Source organism: Erythrolamprus reginae, chromosome 2 (assembly GCF_031021105.1).
Source record: "Erythrolamprus reginae isolate rEryReg1 chromosome 2, rEryReg1.hap1, whole genome shotgun sequence".
NCBI lineage: Eukaryota > Metazoa > Chordata > Lepidosauria > Squamata > Dipsadidae > Erythrolamprus > Erythrolamprus reginae.
Genome location: NC_091951.1, coordinates 225,885,757 through 225,903,136, shown reverse-complemented (window position 1 = coordinate 225,903,136; position 17,380 = coordinate 225,885,757).

The window sequence follows — 17,380 nt, the reverse complement described above, 5'->3', positions numbered from 1 at the left end:
TTGTCTCTTTCTTTGCCTTTCTCTTCTCTTCTTTCTTTCTTTCTTTCTTTCTTTCCTTCTTTCTTTCCTCCCTTCCCTACATCCCTCCCCCTCTCTTCCCCCTCTCTTTTTCCTTCTCCTCCTTTTTTCCCTTCTCTCTCAAAACTATATCTCATTTAACTACTGTACTACCAATGTTGAGTTACATATTGCCCTAAACAACCCAAATAAGTGCAAAGCTTTTTCAGAAGCTCTGGAGTGCTTTTCCCCAGGAAGCTTCAAGAACTAGGTGCATTTGGTTCATAATGCCATGAGTGAGGATGCCTCAAGTAGGACCTCTTCATATTTTACTGCACATGAAACAGCATTCAAAAGGAGACATCCCTTTGATCTTGATTGGTTCATACTGTAGTGTCATATATGGTGAGCTACATGTGCAGTGAGATATTGCTATCATTTAGAGTAAGATATTAATTCTGGAAATAGAATAATTTGATTTCTTTCAGTACCTGCCTGCCTGCCTGCCTGTCTCGGTCTGTTTCTGAGAGAGAGAGAGAGAGAGAGAGACAGAGGAGGAGGAGGAGGGAGGGAGGGAGGGGGGAAGGGACAATGGACTGTCCTCTTTTCCAAAAACATGGCAGAATTCTGAGGATGGTGACTGACCTTCATCTCAAGGGATCAAGGGAGCAGGAGGAACCTTATATTTGATATTTTCTTGAAATGTACACATACCTGTACAAGCACATATATACCTTATACTTTTTCTGTGCAGAACTGTACAGCTATACAAATGGATTAAGAAATAGTAATGGAAAGGAAATTAAAAGAAAACAGCAAAAACACCATTCTCTATACTTCTTCCCTTTTTAATTCATGAAAATGGCATGATCTCTGTGCAATTCAGTCCTAATTCATTTGCCCTTAAAACTGAGGCACCACATCTCAGACATCAACACTCTCGAAAACATCCAAAGATATTTCACCAGAAGAGCCCTTCACTCCTCCACTCGAAACAGAAAAACCTACGAAAATAGACTATCTATCCTGGATCTTGAAAGCTTAGAACTGCGGCGCCTAAAACACGATCTAAGTATTGCCCACAAGATCATATGCTGCAACGTCCTTCCGGTCAACGACTACTTCAGCTTCAACCGCAACAACACAAGAGCACACAACAGATTCAAACTTAATATTAACCGCTCCAAACTTGACTGTAAAAAATATGACTTTAACAATCGAGTTGTCGAAGCGTGGAACTCACTACCAGACTCAATAGTGTCAACTTCCAACCCCCAACATTTCTCCCTTCGACTCTCCACGATTGACTTCTCCAGGTTCCTAAGAGGCCAGTAAGGGGAGCTTGGAACTTCAGCCTGATGATGGTGAATGTGATTTCACCGAAACGTCGCATAGACATGCAAAATATTACACAGGGCAAAACCCGAACTCAGAACAATCTACATACATATACCCGTGAAAATTTACGAAAATATATATATATATATATATATATATATATATATATATATATATATAATATATCATATATATATCATATATATCATATATATATCATATATATTCTCTCCCTATCTCTTATATCATATATATTCTCTCCCTATCTCTTATATCATATATATTCTCTCCCTCTCATCTACTTCTCTTCTTTTTTACTTTCTATCTTTATATATATTACTGTATTGTATATTGGACAAAGAATAAATAAAAATAAATAAATAAAAAATATTCTTCTTTCGTTCTGGATCACTCATTTTTGTATGCAAGCCACATTCTTTCAGCATCAAGGAAGACTGCATTATTTCTTTGTTTTTAAAAAAAACAAAGTTCCCCTCCCCTCCCATTCTCTCTGCATTCAAGTTACCTTTCTCTTTCTCTCAACGTTTACTTCTTTATAATAAAGTGGGTAAAAGCATGTGTTCCACATAATGCATCCTGACATCAGATGGCTAATATTAGGTGGCAAAATAGGGAAATTTCAGCATTGCAGTTTTGGGCCATTCAGAGTGGTGGTTAAGGGTCCCTTGGGTTCTCAAACCAGAAAAACATTAACCACATACGCACACTTCCTAGTAATGCTAAGGTTTTACAATAGCCCTCTGCAACCCTCCTAGAATTTGGGTGGCTGGTTTGTTTCTTCTGACCCCCTCATAATGTCCATTGCTATAATATAAATATGAAATATTTGTCTGTGAAATAGCAATATATGAATAATTTTATCAACAAAGACACAAGGATGACAATTTATGAACAACATGGTTTAATTCTAATGTAATATCGTTTCTTGCATTTCCTCCCCACCCATCAGTGATATTATCGTATTCATCATATTTATTTATTTGTTACATTATTTTACCATAATATAATTATATAAAATGAGAAATCCAAGTAATATCTGGGAAGCCTCATCAGTTCTTTTTGTAAAAGACAGACATTTTAGGTGTGGCCGTTCTGAACATCATAGGTGGACCAGAAGTTGTTAGCTAGGTGGTGATGCTAAAATGGGCGTCCTTACAATCAGCTCCACTGAAATGGAAAAAAACCCAACAACTGCTAACTCAGTAAATCATCTTTTATTTTCTGGCAGGAGAATTCCTCATAATTTATTTTCCCTGGGTGAATTATTATCGTGTTGCAATATGAAACGATTTCACGCTGATAGTCAATCTGTCATTCTTGCTGTATGAAAAGGAGAAAGAAGGCCTTGTAGTGCACAACAGGATGTGGCTTGATATTTCCACGTATAACAGTTGGTTTTGAGCTGTGGTTATCATGGTACATGTTCCATTACAGTATGGAGGTTCAGTGATCTGTCATCCTTCCTGCTTTGGTTTTAAATAGCCATATATCTACATATCTCACCTCTGCAAGTGGTTTTGCTGCCTGGAGCGATCACACCATCTTTTGCTTCACCTCAAACTTTTTGATTGATGTTGCAGGTGCACCAGCTGAAGACAAGGCAGAATGTTCCAAATAGAAAGTTTGTAGGGATTAGACATTACTCCTGATGCATTTGGGTAAATGGAGAGGATCACTGCTTTTTATGGGTTGAGCTATCTCCTATGCTGGTTTTTTTTTTAAATATGGCCTCAAATGCTCTAGGTTTCAGTGGCATCTTATTCTGTCCTTCAAAAGACTTCCTTGTTGCTTGGAACTTTTTATTATGGGACTGTAGTGTCCTCATCATGTAATCTCTATATTTGCCTTTAAGTGGTAAATGGTAGCACAGTTGATGTTGCTAATACTTTGAAAATATATAAATTAAAAGCAGGCTACAGAGCAGGGAAATACTCAGGTGTTGTTTTTTTGTTTTTTTTGTAAATCAGGACGTGGTTGTCCCATTTCAACTTTCCTACGAGTCAGCAAAAAGTTTTTGTAAGTCTTGTTACATTTCAGTGTTGAACATCCTGGACTTGCGACCATAGCTAAAAAATAAGGTAATGGGTTCAATCTAGCAACGAAGAGGTCTTCTGAAATATAAAGTAACCCACATGGGCTACTTTGCTAACATTTCAGACCTTTTTGTTGTTGGGATGTCAATTTATTCTATACATAAATAACAAGCTTTATCATCACCCTGCAAGTGTGGGCATACCCTACAACAGTGATGGCAAAGCTTTTTTTCCTCGGGTGCCAAAAGAGTGTAGGTGCGAGCTATCATGCATGCGTGAGTGCCCACACCCATAATTCATTGCCTGAGGGGGGGATGAAAACAGCTTTCCCCACCACGCGGAGGCCCTGTGGAGGCTGGAAATGGCTTGTTTCCCAACTTCTGGTGGGCCTAGTAGGCTCGTGTTTCGCCCTCCCCAGGCTCTAAAGCAGTGGTTCTCAACCTGTGGGTCAGTACCCCTTTGGGGGTTGAACAAACATTTCACAGGGGTCGCCAAAGACCATGGAAAAAGACAAAAGGAACTAAAGCTTCTACTCTGTCACCTTGGAACATATTTTTTACAATCCGACCAATCAGGCGTTTACAGTGGGGGTGTCCCTCTGACCTTCCTGCCAATCAGCTTAAAGCTCTGTTGGGAGAATTGGTGCTAGACTTATGGTTGGGGGTCACCACAACATGAGGAACTGTATGAAGGGATAACGGAATTAGAAAGGTTGAGAACCACTGCTCTAAAGGCTTCCCTTTTTAGCTTCCAGAGAGCCAGAGCCTCTGTGCAATCCAAAAATCAGCTGGCTAGCACACACATGTATGATGAAGGTGAGCTAGGACAACAGCTTGCGTGCCAACAGATATGGCTCCATGTGCCACCTGTGGCACCCATGCCATAGGTTCGCCATCACTGCCCTACAATCTCTCAGGATATACCCAGTAGGTTAGAAGGTTATATAGCTTGGCAAGATTCTGTCTATTAGGTGTAAGCAAATAAAAGATTGGACTCAAATACTGTAGATCTCACTGTCTCATCTTTGGGTCTGAAACTAAGTTACACTGATGTTACTTCAACAACATTAAGAAGAGGCTTATCATGCTGTAACAGCTTAATATTTCATTATTATCCCCATTATTTTTGTTTCCTGGGATGGTCTTTTACCACCACTTGTCAGTTATAAGAATAGGGTTTTTTTTGTTAGTATTAAGTGAAGATACAGCTTTCTGAATGACACCCAAACCTTCCTCTGATTCTATTCTGCTTGTCAAGTGATTCTTTTGTTAAACATTGAGCACTGCTACATTTAATGTTTTGGTTGAATGTGAGTGCATTCATTCCTATTTTAGCTTGCTGCTGCATAAAAATGACACTGTACTCACAGCAACACAAGTTCCTCCATAAAATTGCTTATCAAGAGCATTCTAGATACAGAAGTAAGAACCCTCCATTTTTATGGCATTGGTATTGCGATGGAAAATAGTTGTACTAAAACTGTTTGGAAGCTTATGGAAAACTTGCTAAGTGATTTTAGCCCAAAGTAATTTCCTAACTGCTGTGTTAGGAAAAGCCTAGTGAAGAACAACTGAGAATGCATGCTGATAATTAAAAACATGGAGATGTGCATAAATTAAAAAAATATTTATTAAAATGATACTTAAGGCATAAGCAGGTTTAACATGACTCTTATAGTAACTGATATTAAAAACAAACAAAAGCAAGAAATAATGAGAAAACTGGCTTAGCTATGCTGAAAGAGAGAATGCTGGAATAAAACTCATTACCTAAGTTTTAAAAAGGATTATATTACAAACTATATAACAGGCCACATGTTGCTGTGGCTCAGTCTGGTTTGGCTGGTTTGGTGACTCTAGAACATGCAACATATACTGTAATTGTCTATGTGAGAAACAATCCATGTGTAGATCTAAACTGCACAATTCTAAAAATTGGCCTTGAGCTTTGTTTATGGTGATTGCAATCGCCAATTGATTTGGCAATTGCAATCTCTTAAATTGAAATGGCATATCCATTGGAATTATAGGAATTTATTCATTCATTCATTCATTTATTCATTCATTCATTCATTTATTAGATTTGTATGCCGCCCCTCTCCGTAGACTTGGGGCGGCTCACAGCAACAATAAAACAATGTACAACAAATCTAATAATTTAAAAAACACTAAAAAAACCATTATTAAAAGCAAACATACACACAACCATACCATGCATAAACGGTATAAGCCCAGGGGAGATGTCTCAATTCCCCCATGCCTGACGACAGATGGGTTTTAAGGAGTTTGCAAAAGTTCTAATCTCTGGGGGGAGCTGGTTCCAGAGGGTCGGGGCCACCACAGAGAAGGCTCTTCCCCTGGGACCCGCCAAACGACATTGTTTAGTCGACGAGACCAGGAGAAGGCCAATTCTGTGGGACCTAATTGGTCGCTGGGATTCGTGCGGCAGAAGGCGGTCCTGGAGATATTCTGGTCAGATGCCATGAAGGGCTTTATAGGTCATAACCAACACTTTGAATTGTGACCAGAAACTGATCGGCAACCAATACAGACTGCGGAGTGTTGGTGTAACATGGGCATTCTGCACGATCTGAAGTTTCCGAACACTTTTCAAAGGTAGCCCCATGTAGAGAGCATTACAGTAGTCGAGCCTCAAGGTGATGAGGGCATGAGTGACTGTGAGCAGTGAGTCCTGGTCCAGATAGGGCTGCAACTAGTGCACCAGGCGAACCTGGGCAAATGTCCCCCTTGCCACAGCTGAAAGATATTTCTCTAATGTGAGCTGTGGATCGAGGAGGACGCCCAATGGGAATGCGAGGAATGAGGACATCTTCACCTTTGCATGTTGCAGGTTGAACGCAATTTCAAAGCAGAATGAGCAGTTCTTCCACCTGGTAGCAGTGTCGCAGCTATTCCGGACGACGCAAGATCAAGGCTATGACATTTTGGGATCAAATTGCTGGCAGAATCAGTCTAATTAGGAATGCTGCGCCAGTTCCTCCTGCCGCATCTAAGAAGAAGATTTCTCCAACCCTGTTATTGACAGCTTCCATTATTTGATAATAAATACCTTTTTGCTCAAGTGCTAGCTTAGGACTATTTGATTGCACATATGACAAAAGATCATGTTGTAATTTTATTCACGACACAATTGTACATCGAATGAAGCAGCAGCAGATTGATTCAGTGGTGACATTCCCGATTGATTGAGGACATGGTTAGCGACTTCTCAGCACAAATCTTCAATCATTATCAGTTTTCTGCTGTGAAATCCATGTTAATATTTGAATGTTCCTTGCATATTCAACTGAAAATATCTTCAGCCATGTGCAGTTTATATTTCTCCCATAACTGTTGGAGACAAAGGAGAGCAAGTGGTCAATATGATTGCAAACAAGGTACGAATTTGATTTGGATGTGACATGTTGCATGAGTCATTAATGCATACATCCCAGTGTTGGTCGTTCTCCAATAAATTCAGAGGTTGACATGGAAAGTGGCATGTGTAATGCTGTTGACAATTCCCAATTGCTGGAAAGACGTTGGAATGGGCACATTTACCAACAGCATGCGAAGAAAGAAGTGTTCGCCTTGATTGGGATGCATGGTGTACAGTCTGCCTATCACAGTTTATTTGAATATGCCAGGTTGTCCATTGACTCACTCTCCTCATTTGCGTCATTCAAATGATTTTCTACTTGCATTCCATGTGTAATATGTAGGTACTTTTGAACACAGCAGCTTTTTTGCAAATGCATCTTTTTGACATAATGTGATGAAAACCATTAAACATTGTAGCCGGTGGATTCAGGGTTATTTGTTGCACATTTGCAGCTGTGAAATAAATGCATTGTCTGTTTTCTAGATGTACTGCTAAGTTAACAACAGCTGGACTTCATTCATGTATGAGAAATGAAAGAATTTGCCATACAGCTTCATTGATGCTGTATATCTATATAATAGTAGGTATATAAAAACATGCACATTTTGAATGCAACATTGTGTCAAAATTTCAGAGCAATTGGTGAAGAAGGTCCTGTTTTAAGCACCTGTATGTTTTTATCTGTCACAGGTGTGACGTCTATATAATATAGGCATATAAAAACATGTGCCTATCTGAATCCAATATTGTGTCAAAATTTCAAAACAATCAGTGAAGAACTTTTGGAGATTTAAGATTTTGAACAAACGAACATTTACATTTTCATTTATATAGATGATGTATAGTAAAGCTGTGCTATTCAAGATAAAAGTTGATGTTTATATGGTTAGTTTATGGGTCACAAACATTTCAAGATATAAAAAGCAAGCAGATCAACTCCACGTACCCAGGAGATTGCTTAGATTTTATCTGCCAATGTTACATTTGGGGTTGTCTTCTTGGACGTGTGTTTTAATAAGAATTTTGTAGAGTTTAGCAGGCCCTTCCTGAAGAAAAATAAATCTCATCAATAGCAAAGTAACATTTTTGAAGCCCAAAATGGATAATTTAAACTTAAATACAACTTTTAAATTTAAAATGAATAATTTAAAGAGATGGCTTCTTTGACAGCATTCAACATTCATTATTGTGCTTTTGGATCTGTCATCTTATTAGTTTAAGCAGAGCTGGACGTGATATTTAGCACCAGTGGTGGGTTTCAAAATTTTCACCACTGGTTCGGTGGACATGGCTAGGTGGGGGCATGTGACTGAGTGGGTGTGGCCAACTTTGACAGTACTCATGCCCATGCCCACTCAGTTACATGACACCCCACCTAGCCCTACCCATAGGAAAAGTAGGGAAATCTTAGGAATTACTCCCATTTCCCTTCCTTTAATGGCCCTGGCCCTAGCCCTGCTTCCTTCTCCCCTACCGTCTCTTTCTTCAGGCTACTTACCTTCCGTGGCAGCTGTCCAGAGTCCTGAAGGCAAGCTGATCGGAGTTTTTGGTGGCCCCCAGCTAGGATCCGTCTCTTTGAGAGCCACTTTGTTGGCTGCAGACTACCAAAAAGTACCAGAGATCACAGAAAAAGCTGCTCCCGTGCCATGGCCACCATATTCTTCATGTAAGAGCATCCCATTGGACTTGCAAGGCAATGGGATGCACATACATGAAGAATATAGTGGCAATGAACATGGCGGGTTGGGGGGGACTGGCTTGGGAACATGGCCAGTCACCCATTGCTACCAGTTCGGCGACCCTGGCCAAATTTCCACCAACGGTTCTCACAAACCAATGCGAACCAACTGAATACCACTTCTGCTTAGCACAGAGATGAAACAGTTATTTTGTTAAAATATTATGCCTTTGGAAGTAAGCCTTTTGCATGGTGCACCAACTCTTTTAAAATTATTAAGATATTAATCATTTCTTAGTGATAACAAACATCAGCTAATTCAGAGACTGGAAATGAATCCAATGATTTCTCCAACTGATTCACGTTGGTACAAGATTCAAACCCGAATCCACCAAAAACCAATTTGGGTGGTTTCCACTTATGCTAAATTACATGTGGCTGAATGCTTTGCAAGAATTAAGCAACTGGGGTTCACAAACGTGGTTTTTTTTTAGCCCAACTAATCATGAATTATTTTTGGATGGATTCCTGAAAGTTCCTAGAAGAGTTTCTTCTTGGGAGAACTGATGTTCCTGCCACGTATTTGCTACCTTGTGGGACTGAGAAATAAGACACTGCTTGCTATCAATTCTTCTTAGTGGACTCCTGATTTACTCTGGAAGAATGGCTGAAACGTATCATTGAAAGAAGATTCACAATACAGTATATACAATTAAGAATTAATTTGTGGGAGTGAGCTAAAGATGGTACTTCCCCCCCTAAAACTGGGTCTTTATGCTGGACAGTCTATTGCTGATTCTCCCCTCACAAGTTTTTCTTCTTATTCTCCTTGTTACTTGCCATAGTACTTCCTAAAAAGAGACATAGGACCTGGGGTTTTTGGGGTTTTTTTTAAAGGGCAATCAGCTCCCATTCTCTCTTGTCTCTTCATCTGAAATCAGAGAAGCCTAACTGCAGAGTTTTTATAAGCCGGAAAGTGTGAACAACAGGCCTCCTTACATCAGTTCCCAGCATTACTCAACACTGCTTATTGCTACAACCTTTTCATACTATTAGTTTATTCAATAGTTTATCTTAATTTATGGGAGCAAGGGAGAAGGATTAGCTACCTAGAATCACTCCAAACAGTGAGATGGGCAATATATGAACTTAATAGGATAGAGATAGGTAGATAGATAGATAGATAGATAGATAGATAGATAGATAGATAGATAGATAGATAGATAGATATCGGTTCTGCGGGCATGGCTTGGTGGGCGTGATGTAGCTTGGTGGGCATGGCTTGGTGGGTGTGGCAGGAGAAAGATACTGCAAAATCTCCATTCCCACCCCACTCTGGGACCAGTCAGATGTAGTATTTGCCAGTTCTCTGAACTACTTAAAATTTCATCAGAACCTGCTGGATTTCCTTCCTGGAGAGAGAAGAGGATGGAAAATTGAGTCAACCTCATTCAGTATCGAACTCCAGGCTGTGGGCAGAGAGGTGTTTATTTATTTATTTGCAATATTGCATTCTAACCACTGTACCACCATGGCAGGGGAACTGACGCTGATGAATGGAGATTCACAAGGCGCAAATCTGAAATATCAAGGGTGTAGCTACAAAGACCCTAGAACAAATACAGGCAGAATAAGCTGTACTTCCTTAATCAATTATACCTTTGGCTACCAGTGCTAGTGGCTTCTAAACCAGAACAGAACTAATATGCAAGTGTGCTGCTCTTCAAACTCCTTCTATCTCAGCAATCAATTCAGTGGATTTTTTTAAAAAAAGTTGTGCTAAAATGGCAGAGGGGAGAATGAAGTTTAGTTAAGAGAGGCTTTCTATACTTGAACCCAGGACCTCACAGATAGACTTAACTACTTGTGATACTCTATGCTCTTAAAGGCTGTGATCAGCTTGGAAAGCTAATTAACAATATGCTTTTCTGGTACAGAAATTAATTAAATCAATCACTAGCACTTTTGATGTTGCCCATCAAGTAAGCTCAGAGAGCACCAATTAATTTCCCCTCAAAATTAATTTTTCGGCAAAAAGTTTCTGCAAAAAGCATCTTTGTTTCTAAATGGGGGGAAAAAAATTGCCTCCAGACTTTATTTGATCAGAGTTGCTACATCCATAATATATATATGCATTCATCATTTGACAAAGCTAGTTGCATCTCACAAAAGCTTACTCCTCTTCATAAAATGTATTGTCCTACAAGGTTATTTTTTCAAAAAAATATCCAAAAGTCCAGGAGCCATCTAGCGGTTACAGGATGGTATCAAGGCCTACAATATTTCTCATGTGTTTTAATGTGTGTTTTCGGAGGAAGCTGTTCCCTGAGCTGTAAATTTTAAAAATTTATACAGCTCCCTATTTCACATAAAATGACTGAGTGGCTAAGTTACGCCATAAAAACTTCAACATAATAACAAAACACAATAGATAAAACACATCAAAAAGTACAAGATAAAATGTCTGCTAAGGATAAACCAACTAACCATAAATTCGTATAACTCAAGAGCTCATCCACTTCCTGACCCCATTCATGAGAGGAAAGGCAGGTGTTAAGAACTTTGCAAAAGGCCAACTGGGTTGGGACCTATCTAATCTCAAGAGGTATGATGTTCCAAAGGGCAGGCACAGCTGCAGAGGAGGCCCACTTCACAGGTCCCATCTGGTGACACTCTTTAATCAACGGGACCTGGAGCATGCCCCTTCTGCCAGATCTGATGAAAACTATAGAGGGAATTGGAGAGAGGTGGAGGAGTTAAGTACCGCGTAGACGAGTTAAGTGTGGATTTGCAAAAACAAACGAAACAAACGAACAAAAATCCCCTCTTCTCTCTGATTTTGGTATAAATGTCTCAAGAAGACACAACTGATGCCAAGCCATTTTATCTTTTGTGCTAAATTAAAATATTCTTGCTTGCTTAGACATTAAAGTAGAAAAAAGTTTAAATTCAGCTCAATTTGAATTTAGATGAGATTTGTTTTTCAGGGCCCCATCATTGTAGAAATGACTATCGGGGGTATCATTGCTCTTAAGGTTACCCTTGGAATTCCCCTCCCTTCTTATTTTTTGCAGAGCAAGATTCCTTTAGCTCAGTCCCAGGGTGTGTGCAAGATCATGCAATTTACATTAAAACTTAATTAATTAATTAATTGATTGATTGATTGATTAATTCTTGAATTCGCACTCTTCAAATTAGTCTGAACTAAAGCTTTCTTCCCAATTGCAGCCTAATTCTCGCATTCTCGCTCCATTTTCTTGCCGGTATAGGTTGACTCCTGGGGACTGCCTGAACTAGTCCTTGGTTTCGTATCAGAGGTGGCACTCGAACTCCTAGTTTCCCAGTTTCTAGTCTGGCCCTTGAACCATTGCATCAAAACTTACAAATCTTCTCTAGATGATTATGAAAGAGGTTTAGATTCCTTGAGTTGATCTTGACTCATGAACATATCCTGTAGGGTACTTTGACTGCAGTACAGAAGTGAGTTGCCATTACCTTCTTCCAGGATGTTGTTTCCATTACTTAGTCTAGGGAAAACTGGAATTCTTCAAGGGCCAGATCAGCATTATAGTTCTCCTCCATGGACTGGTCGGGGGTGGGTGGTGTGTGTGGGGTGGGTGGGGTTGGACCAGATTATCTCAGGGACCGCCTTCTGCCACACGAATCCCAGCGACCAGTTAGGTCCCACAGAGTGGGTCTTCTCCGGGTCCCGTCAACTAAACAATATCGCTTGGTGGGACCCAGGGGAAGAGCATTCTCTGTGGTGGCCCCGGTCATCTGGAACCAACTCTCCCCAGAGATTAGAATTGCCCCCACCCTCCTTGCCTTTTGTAAGCTTCTTAAAACCCACCTCTGCCACCAGTCAAGGGGGAACTGAGATACTCTTTCCCCCTAGGCCTTTACAATTTTATGCATGGTATGTCTGTCTGTATGTTTGGTTTTATAATAAGGGTTTTTAACTGTTTTAATATTGGATTGTTTATATGCTGTTTTTATTACTGTTGTTAGCCGCCCCGAGTCTACGGAGAGGGGCGGCATACAAATCCAATAAATAAACAAATAAACAAACAAACAAACAAACAAATAAATATGGGATAGATGCCTTCTGCAGCACTCTGCCAGCCAAAATGGGATGTGGAGGGTCACACACAGCCTCCTGTGCCCCATTTTTGGTCTGGGTGTCCTCCTACAATACTTTGCTGGCCAAAATGGGACATGGGGGGGCACTGTATGTGTCCCCTGTGCCCCATTTTGGCTGCCAGAGGCACCATGGGGCGGTCCTTTGCTATTTCCAGGCCAAGTCCATGGGCCAGATTTAAGCACCCCGAGGGGCAAGGGTGAATCCCTTTCCTGGTGATTCTTCATCCAGATCCAAAACAGGCAGCATCCTGTATGTGCCGCCTAGACAAAAGGTTCTCCTTCACATAATAAACTCTCAGGCAGATTACACATGATAACACAAGGACCATACACTTATCATTTTGGAATGGTGGCAAAATGATTTTAAACATTAGGAAATTACACAACTTCTGTTTATATATGTCCAGTTTCCTCTTCCATTCTTCTCCCTTATCAGCCATCTTCCTGATAGCACTGTCTCTCTCTGTATGGGGAAGAAACAGGTCAATCTGACAAAAGCAGCATTGAGTCGTCACAATACAAGCTCTGACCCTTTAGGCTTAGCATTACAATATCACATGCAAAAGAGGGAGAGCTTGCAGTGGGATGGTACAATGTCACATTTATTATTGTGTTGTGTTGTGATTACGTCCGAGGCCCCTCAGGGAACGGCTGATCTTTGGTCGGTTTCCTGCTCAGAGGGGGAGGATGAGGAACAGGAGGTGCAGGCAGATGAGGAGGAGGAATCCCAGGCTGAGGAAGAGGGGGAACAGCCAGAGGCCCCCGAGAGGGAGCTCTCCCCAGCAAGCAGCCTGGATTCCTTAGAGGAAAATGCACAAGAAATAATCGATCTGCGACAGAGAAGAGCAACACAAAGAAGGGACCAATTGGCTAGGTACTTTCAGCACTAAAGAGGCAACAGCTGGGTTTGGGTGTGGTGCTCTCTGGAAAGGCTAAAAGGCAGACCCACCCTTCCTGGCTTGTGGAGTATTATCTTTGGGAGTCCTGGGACCTGGCTGTGATCTTTGGCGTCTTGGAATTCTGGTTTGTGACTTTGACTACTGAAACCTTGGGGGGAAAAGGTGGGGGTCTTATGCTCTACAGTGGTGGGTGTGCCAGCAAGAAGTTTGCTGTATTGTCTGGACATCAGGACTCTGCTGTAAAGTCTCCTAGCCTGCCTGTTGGGAAGAACAGGTTTTTCTCTGTGTTTATTTTTCAAGCTATAAAGTACTTTCGCTTTTACCAGCGTGTCTGGCTGTTTTTTCCAGTTGGTGTTGAGGTCTGGGGGAACCCAGACAGAACATGTTGGTAGCAGCAAAAATACTTGGATACCCATGACTTGTACTGTGGAGTACGAGAGGGGTGGAAGGGGTGTGGTATATTCTCTTTCTAATTTTACTTAGGCAACCAATTGTTTATAAACAATTAGAATGTTGTTTATTGCTTAAATAGGATAAACTGGTCTCTGTTACAGAGATTCATTTTTATTTATAGAATAATAGTTTACTTTTCCACTGGGACTACTATCCTCTTTCTTTCCTAGAACAATTCTTCTCCACTTTCCAATTTCTTTTAGCTTCCTCTGTTATAAGGAAGCATCTAACTACAAGTCACATGACCTTATAGGCTGCCATTTCATCACAGCATGATCATGCCGTGATCATGACAGAGGCAAAAATAGTTGAACATCTAAATGTATCCAAGCTAAACTCCTGCTCTGTTCCTCCCAACTCCAGTAAAGCTCTTTTAGTGTACTTGCTGCTGGAAGAAAAATATGTGAATTCTAGAAAAGTCTTGTGATACATTGCTACAATCTTCACTCCAAGGCATTGTCATTGGCAACTTTGATTCAAGAATTTAATATGGATGGAAATTAGAGCTGGTAGTCACAAGTTATTCTGTCTCTTTCCCTTCATCATCCTGAAATTTTCTTCATGTGCAAAATCTGGGAAGAGGTTGTTTGGGGTTTTTTTTACAGCACCTATGAAAAATTTGTATTCTCTTAAGCCAGTAGCACTGTTTCTTTGTTTTTCTAGGTTATGTAATGGCAGCTGACATAAATCCTAATTTATGGCTTAATGCAGTGATGGTGAACCTTTTTTGGTTCACGTGCCAAAAGGGTGTGTGTGCTTGTGCTAGCACACGCACATGTGCCCACACCCACTCCCTCCCCCTGCCCCTTTACATGCACACAATCCCCCCCCCCATACCTGCAAATGCACACAGACCTCAGTGAAGCCTAGGACAGTGAAAAAACGTCCAAACAGGCAAACCGGAAATTCGGACAACAGACTTCTAGTTTGCCCATTGTGCTGTTCTTCGAACTTCAGAGCTTTCGGGGAAGCTGCCTGAAGCAACAGAGTGTGAAAAATGGCACATTGGGAAATCTGGAAGTCTGCTTTTTGAACTTCCAGTTGGCCCATTGTGCTGTTTTTCGCACTCCAGGGCTTCATGAAGCTTCCCTGAAGCCTCTGGAGGGCAAAATGGACTTCCCAAGGCCGAAAATCAGCTGGCTAACATGTGCATGCATGCTGGAGCTGACAAAGAGCAATATGGCTCCAGGTGCCATGCATGTCATCACGGGCTTAGTGGGTTTATGATCCCAAGCCATCATGCTTTATTCAATCAATCAGTGTGGTTAAGGTGTTGGTCTGGAACTCTCTTTCAGATCAATCAAATTCTTAGGAAATTGAAATAGGAAGAATGACTGCTATGTAAGCAGCTTTGTACAAGGAGATAAATCTAACAAAACAAAACAAAACATGCTTCAATTTGCCCATGTTGATATAAAACTCTAAAATATTAATGGAGTGTTGGAAAGGACTAACTTCAAATCTATTTTACAAGATTCCTGCTTTGATTCAGTCAGTGGAAATTCAAGCCAGTCAACTTCACAGTGGTTACCAACTATAAAAGGGTAGTTGGGATGGGGGGGGGTGCTGATTATTCAAGTGCCAATTAAACAGATAGGCTATGATTAAGACTAAACAATCACTAAGGCCTATTGTGTGAGTTACTTCCTACAACCAGTATTGGGTTCCTACCTGGATGGGGGGGGAGGAACTGCATTCTGATAGCAAAAATGGAGCTGAGCACACAGCTCCAGGTGACCGGCAGGTGGGCGCTTGCGTCGGAGCGAGATTTGATTCTGCACATGTACAGGAAGCAAAATCTCATAAGAACATAAGGAGAGCCATGCTGAATCGGGCCAAAGCCCATCGAGTCCAGCATTCTTTGTCACACGGTGGCCCACCAATTGTCCTTGGGGATTTTGAGCAGAAAGAGAAGGCAAAACCCACCCTTTCCCTTGACCCCTAACAAATGGTACCCAAGGGAATCCTGCCTGCCTCATCCAACAGAGAGGTGGCACTTGGACATCCATTTCAATAACCAATAACACTCATGAGAGGACACACGCGTGTGTGAGATTTCAGCTATTTTCACCCGGGAACCGTACTGGTAGTGAATGTAAGCAGGGACCCCCGCCTGCCTGCAATCATCAGCCATCATCACTTCTGATTAGTAAACAACTAGCCCAAACAAGCATATAAGCTCTCCACATAGCCATTCAATGCATTTGGATCACATTAGTATGTCAGTGGCAGCAGGCTGGCACCTGTTCTGGCATTAGCTGAGATGTAATTGCTTTATTGCTGCTCTTCTTTCCAAAGTGCAGAAGGGCTAACTAACTATTTTGACCTGTTTGTGGGACAAGAGCTAATGAAACTCTTTCCCTTCACTTCCCTCCCAGTCCCCCCTTCCTCCCGTTTCTGGATTTTATTTAAGCCCATTCAGCCATTTATCCTATCAGAAGAAGATGAACCCAGAGAGATAATTTACTTTGTTTGTGCTTCTTCGAGTATTGAGAACACTTCTGATTTGTTCTTTAAACCGATTTTGCAATTGGAAAATATTGCTGGTTAATATTCCTTTAATGTGTTCTTCGCTATGCCTGAAATGGTATACGTTTCTGCCTGAGAAGGAGTTGGAGGGCCCATCCATTATTCTATATTTCCCATAGCTGAACCAGAAACACACAAATTTTTGCCTCAAAACCAAATCTTCTGTTTATAATGACAGCATGAGAGCACAGCTATGCCTTTCTCATTTCAACTGCTGGTTTCAAAAAGCATTTGCCAGGGTTGTCTGTTTCCAGCTACATAAGGAAGGAACCTGATCTCTCCAAAGCAGATACTTGTTAGCTGTTTCACAGTATGACAATTTGTCCCACCCACTGAGAAAGAAAAAAGAGAGGTTTTTGTTGAGAGATTGTATTATTTGGCACAGTGTGGGGCTCAGGGCACAATAATATATCCCGCTATCATTAGTTGTCATGCTTCTGATTTTCAGCAAAAAATTCTCATTGTTTGGTCTTGAACTTTTGATGTGGCTTGGCCCAACATCATTTGTGGATCTTGAACTTATTGAGAAGGCAAGCAGGTATATTGACCCACTGGATATTTGCCGGAACCAGTAAAAATTGGGATTGGATGAGGTCTTTGTGGAGCATTCCAAAGAATAGTCGATGCCAAACTCCTCTATCACCACCGATGCTGGTCTTTGGAGAATGGTGTACAAGTCTTCACCTATGAATCTCCAAAGAAATTTGAAATGGTCAGTACACTAAAAAAATATTTATATTAACACAGACCGTGCTAGAACGTGATGATAAATGTGACTTGCCAAATTGAAAGTCTTTTAGCAGTCCTTCAAATACCTCTGATGATGAGGAGCCCAAAATAAGCATTCAGTTTCCATTGCAGAAATATTTTAACAGCGACTATACTACAGAGGCTATAACCAACCAGCCCTC